The sequence below is a fragment of the Poecilia latipinna genome, unplaced genomic scaffold (genome assembly GCF_001443285.1).
Source record: "Poecilia latipinna isolate Pla-1442-1.1 unplaced genomic scaffold, P_latipinna-1.0 Scaffold1196, whole genome shotgun sequence".
Taxonomy (NCBI): domain Eukaryota; kingdom Metazoa; phylum Chordata; class Actinopteri; order Cyprinodontiformes; family Poeciliidae; genus Poecilia; species Poecilia latipinna.
This window is the reverse complement of record NW_015113812.1, coordinates 92203-98202: the sequence shown is the minus strand read 5'-3', so window position 1 is coordinate 98202 and position 6000 is coordinate 92203. Positions and strand designations below refer to the sequence as shown.

The following is a 6000-nucleotide window of genomic DNA, read 5'->3' as shown; positions in this document are numbered from 1 at the left end:
AAATTTTGCTAACATTAACAAAAAAAAATGGTGCCTAGAGATGGAATTTAACAGGAAAAACTAATGATTCTCAGTTAGTTCTGTTCAAAATCAGACCGTGAAAGTTCAGAGTATTTATACAAAACTGAAAAAACATTTTCTAAGTAATAAAGAAACCAAAATATCTATTTCAACAAGATTCGCATGCTGTTGAACGTTGGTGTTTTGTTGAGAAACTACACCTGCTTCCATCCGTTTTGGGAACCAAGCATGCATCACGCAACACAGATCGTTGTAGCAAGATGGCGGACGCCCCTTGCTTGTTTCTTCGTTGTTAATTTGTCCAGCCTATCGGTGACGCTGCACTTTGTGCCAAAGTACCAGATTTGTTGATTGGGAACCTTACTCTTCTGGTGGAAACACGCAACAATGGTTCAAAAATCATGTGTAGAAACCAGAACAGCCATTGGTGGAAAAGATCTACCATTCCTACTCATTGTTTTACCTTTGAATCATGAACTCTGACCTTAATCAAGGCCTGTGGACCATTTGATGACGACCTGTTGGGGCCAAACTCTTCCATTCTTTCTCCAACTTGCCTACTTCGTGTTGCCAGGCAGGTTCTTCTTTAAGGGACTTCTTGGTCAGACCAGCATCAGATCTGGGTGCAGCTCTTGTATTTTCATGAAAAGGTTCACGTTTATCGCCACCCTGGCTCGTATTGAATAGAAACAACATGTAGCTGACTAATAGAAACCAGGTTCTTCTCACTTCTTTTAACAACTGAGGCGTTTATGGAGAGAGATTAAACTTTCTGAGAACAAAAGGACTCGATTCTTAAATGCTGTTTCATTCAACACCGACATCAAGAAGCAGAGTGAAGGAGATGAAATTATCACCTGCGTGGAGACGCGCTGTGGTGAGAAAAACGCCACGGTATGAATAACAAACTGCATAATGGCTGCTGCGTTGACTGACAGGTGTTGAAAGGTATTCTCCCACTTTTTAAAATCAAATGTAGAACTGACAACACTTTTTGTTTTAAATTAGACACAGATGATGCTTTTCCACACCAATAATAAAGCCACCTGATTAGGTATTATAATGCCTCATTTTCTCAAATTAATTTGCATTGATTGTAAGGAATCAACAGCAGCTAAAGACAAAGATTCAGGTGCTTTACTGTGAGTTCCTTAAAGATTAAAGAACAGAAAGTACATGGAGGAGACGCTGGCAGGTCCGCTGAGATCCCCACTCAATATGCAATTTAAAAATGGAAGCAGTTGGTTTGACTAAGCAATAAAACGCAGAAGGACAGAAGACCGAGGCGGCGGCGCAGGGAAGGACCAATTAGCTTATTTATAAATCAACAGCAATTTCACTGATGACTCCATCTTAAATTTGATCAAGCTGCAGGTTTTGAAGTCCCCTAACAAAAAAGAAAATCATTTATCTAATTCCCTTTATTGGTAATAATGGTGAGTCCCTCTTTGGCCTGCTCTAATCAGACGCTCATTGATTTCCACTGGACTGCAGGGCGGCGATAAAGTGGCCTCAAGCTTCACTGTTCATCATGAAAAAGCTGCTCATAAAAATGGCCGCTTCGCTTTTTTTTTAAAACTATGATAAACGTCACCGAGAAAAGAGCTGGCATCTCCAAAGCCTGGTTTATTTATGAGATTGTTGCGTTTTTATGAATATCTGAACTGTTTAATATTTCCTAGTAGGAAACATGTCAACTCTGAAAATAAAACAGTAAAATAGAGACACATTTGTCAAGTTTTACAGTGTAAATTCCTCTAAAAACAATTATATTAAATGAAGTAAAGATGTAACCGTTACATTTTATTTTGTTACATTGATTTCTTACTTATTTCAGCATAAACAGTTAAAATAATTTTAATTTAATTAATTTAACTTCAATTTAATAAATTACTCTAAGTATTTTTGAATTTGAATAACTATTTTTTTAAGTGTATTGAACTTGATTAAATGTATTTTGTTTATTTTATTAAATTTTTTCAACCATTGCAAAAAAATGTCTTAAACTACTCAGGTTTATTCTATACAATATTAGTAATTCATTAAAAGATGGAAATAATTAAATTTAATTAAAAAAATTAAAAGCAGGTAAATATTTATTTTTTAAAAAATCCCACTTCTAAGTTTTGCATAAAACATATTGAAAGACAAAATTATATTTATTTTGTACATTTTTGGTTTAATTACTGCTCAGAAAGTGTCATTTTTTAGCAAACTATCTTTTATACTCCAAATAACTTAATAATCACTTACTAATTTAGTTGATAATTCTTTCAATAATCAATTAATCACGATTAATTGACTTAAAGAAAAAAGTAAATAAAATAATACATTTGATATAATAATACCCTTCAGGTGTATTTACCATTTTAATATTTCAGAAAAATTAAATAAATTTACACTAAGAAAACATTTTTATTAACTAAAATAAATAAAAATAATAATTTCTCAAAAGATCAATGAAGTTTAAATTCTGATGAACATTTAATACTGGAACTGGAAGACATTTTATTAAATATCCAAAACCAATAAAACAACAAATAAAATCCTATATAAAGTATTTGTAAACAAAATTGTCCTCCAGTTGAGATGAAAACACCAAACTGGAGACTTTAATCATCCAGTTTTTGGTAAAAAGAGAGAAAAACAATAAATAATCCAAATGGAAATAATTGAGGTCTTGTTAATTCATCAGATAAAAATGAACCAAACTATGAAAACACTAAAACCATAAAAACTGATAAAAACTAGCAATATTTAACTCATAAAAACTAGAAAACAGACTGCTTAAACTACCTGAAAAGGCCGAGGAACAGATTTAAAGGGATTTTAGCTTCTCTGTATCTTGATCTCTGTTGTGGTGGTGTGGATGGACTGGGTTGCCAGGTTGGTGATTTCATCCCTGTGCAGCATCGCTGCCCTCATTAGCGCGCTCACTTCCACAGGTGACGCTACTGGAAGTAGACACTGCCGCTTTAAAGCGACGCGCAGCAACGAAGACAAACACAAAGATCATTAGCGCGCATTAAAATCCACATCAGGAGCCGAATGCCGCGGTGAGTCAGCGCCGGCGCGCTGCGGCGCGGCCTAATGGACGCCTGCCCACTGATTGCAATTTGGCAGCGAGACGAGGAGAGGCTCAGCGAGGTACATGACGTTACCGCATGTGGGCAAACACGGCTCAAGCTGATGAAACCGAGCCAAAACGTGAGGGGCAAGCCGTGTTTCCTGAATTAGCTTGCAACAAAGATGGAGACATCAGAGCAACCACCAGTCGATGGCGCTGGGTTTAAGGTCTTCACATTTAGAAAACTCTAAAAAATAAACACAATTACACTAAATTTGTGCTTTAAATTAGTTCAGAGGTATGAAAAGTGCTAAATGGTCAACAAACCATCAAGGTTCAAGTTTTTAGAAGCTTAAATTTAACCTCCAAGCAGAAGACTCACTTTTAAATGTTTAAATGTTGAAAATGGCTCCTGCAGCATCATGCTGTGGGGCTGCTACACCCTCTGTTATTAGTGGGTGGCACCAAGTGGGTGAAATAATAAAGGATGAGCCGCTCCAAATGTATTAATTCACCTCATATCAACAGCTAGATGGTTGAAACGCCCTACAGCATGATACTGCCACTATCGTGCTTTTCAGTAGCAATACCGAATTTAGGTTTCTGTTTGCAGGACATTAATTACCAGAATAATTAAGCTTCTGGGATGACTTTGCAAAAAATAAAAAAAATTAAAAAAATCTCAGAACTGCTGACAATAAGACAACCCCGCAGCATGATGCTGCCAACACTGTTTTTGACAGTAAGCATTTTGTTCTTCGGTTTCAAAGACTCAGATCATTTCTTCTTGTTTGGAGACCAACATTAAGTTTCTGGACTCAACTTTCCAAAGCAAATATACCCGTTAACAGCAAAACAACCCCACAGCATGATGCTGCCAACACTGTGTTTGAAAGTGATTATTGGGGTGAAAAAGCTTAATCTGTGTCTCATCTGATCAAATTTATCTTGAACTGTTGGGGCAGATTATTAAGAAATAAAAACAGTGTTTCTGTAATTTCTGGAGGCATTAAAAGGTGAAAGGTCGGGTTGAAAATGGCTTCTGGTTTCAGAAGCTGTCTGCTAGCGTGTTGCTCCTCAGCCAACGCAGAGACAAACGCAGCGCAGCAGCGCCGTCGCTCCACCGTGATAAATGAGTTTGTATTGTCTGTCAGAGCGGCTTCCTGCCTGCCCAGGTCACTGCTTATTAAATTACCACTTGTCAATGTCCTAAATACTGATTGATGGATGATCATGGCAAATGAAGGACTTCCATGACTTTTGTTCCTCTGCCTCCCAGTTTTGTCAGAGCGAAGCGAAACCTTTACCGGATTGTTATTGACGAGTATTGAACCGCCACTGCTGGCTTTCCTCCTGAAATAATCTTTCATTAATCTTTCATTTTAGCTTCTTCAAGAAGGGCAAATGTTTAGTTGTTTTAAAGATAATTTGTTGTAAGAATTGATATGAAATTAACAATTAAAAGCTAATTTCTTTTAATCAGGAAGCAAATATTTCTTCTTCTATTTTCTGTATAAGTAACAGAAAAGCACATTAGTTGGGTTTAGAGAAGATTTCAGTCACTTTCATAAATTTAATATCACTGAAGTAAAATTTTACATTTGATAAAGACAAGCTAATGTATTAATTAATGAAAAGTTGCATTAGGCTAAGATAAAGTTGCCTAATGTATCCTAAATTAAGCTAAATTAGGCTAATTTAAGCAAAACTAAGCCAATATAAGTTGAGCTATCATGCTAAAGTAAGCTAATGTGGGCTAAACTAGATAAAGATACTATTACAAATTAACCAAACTAGGCTGAGGTAAGCTAGCCTAAGCTAGCTAACCTAAGCTACAGAATGTTAAAGCAGGTTAAATTTAGCATGCTAAATTAAGACAAGTTAAACCAAAATGTTAAGCTAAGAAAAAGAATACTAAGCCACAACACAGTAAAGTAAGCTAAGCTAATGTTCACTAAACAGAATTAACTAAGTTAAGATAAACAAAAACAAACTATGGTAAATTAAAATTAAACCAAGACCAAAAAGCTAAGGTTACGTTGTAGACTAAACCAAAATGTTATGTTAAACTAAGCAAAAGTACACTAAACTATGCTAATACAGTAAAGTGAGCTAAGCTAATGTTCATGTAATACACATTAGATGTAATTAACTAAGTTCAGATAAAAAAGATAAACTTCAGTAAATTAAATCAAGTTCAGATCAACAAAGCTAAGGTTTCCCTCGGTGTATTATAAGCCTGGCGGGCCACCAGGCTTAGCGTTGCTTATTTATTCAAGTTTTTTTTTTTTATGTTTGCATTTTTTAAAGACTTTATAGTTGGTGTTCAGATATCAATCTCCTAATATTACAATGACACATAACTATCAAATTATATTTTCAAATTTCCTGTCAATTTTAAAAAATGTTTAACTCAAAAACACGACGGGACATGACTGCTGAGCGCCCCAACCACCAGGCTTAGCAAGTTTCCTGGAGGAAACCTTGGTGTGTCAAAGTGAGCCAAACTAAGTTTAGCTACATTATGATGAAAATGCAGAAAGTTAATAAAGTTAAACTGTAGTATGCTAACCTAAGAAAGTAACGTGGGCTAAAATAAACAAACAAACCTAATATGTGATTAGGTGAGCTAACTTACGCTGAACTAAGCTCTAATATAAGGTTGGTTACTTAATTAGGTGTCTGGGTGAATAGATGGGTGTTCATTTTAACTTTTACAATGTTAGCTATATACACACACATTTTGTGGATCACTGTAATGCAGAATAGTTGCACATGTGGTAAAAATTTTATTCCTTTAGTATAAACTAGGAGATAAAACTGCATAAAACACAACTTGTATGCTAAGATCTAGAAAAACTCAACCAAGACTCACTTTTTAAGACAAATTAATGTCTGGGAATCTATTTTGG

General features: G+C 35.3%; 1 long non-coding RNA gene across 1 annotated transcript in view; it reads right to left on the bottom strand.

The window, feature by feature from the left end:
* LOC106960560 (uncharacterized) overlaps nt 1–6000 on the bottom strand; it is a 67696-nt gene that overhangs the window by 31858 nt on the left and 29838 nt on the right. The gene's annotated exons all lie outside the window — the stretch shown is intronic.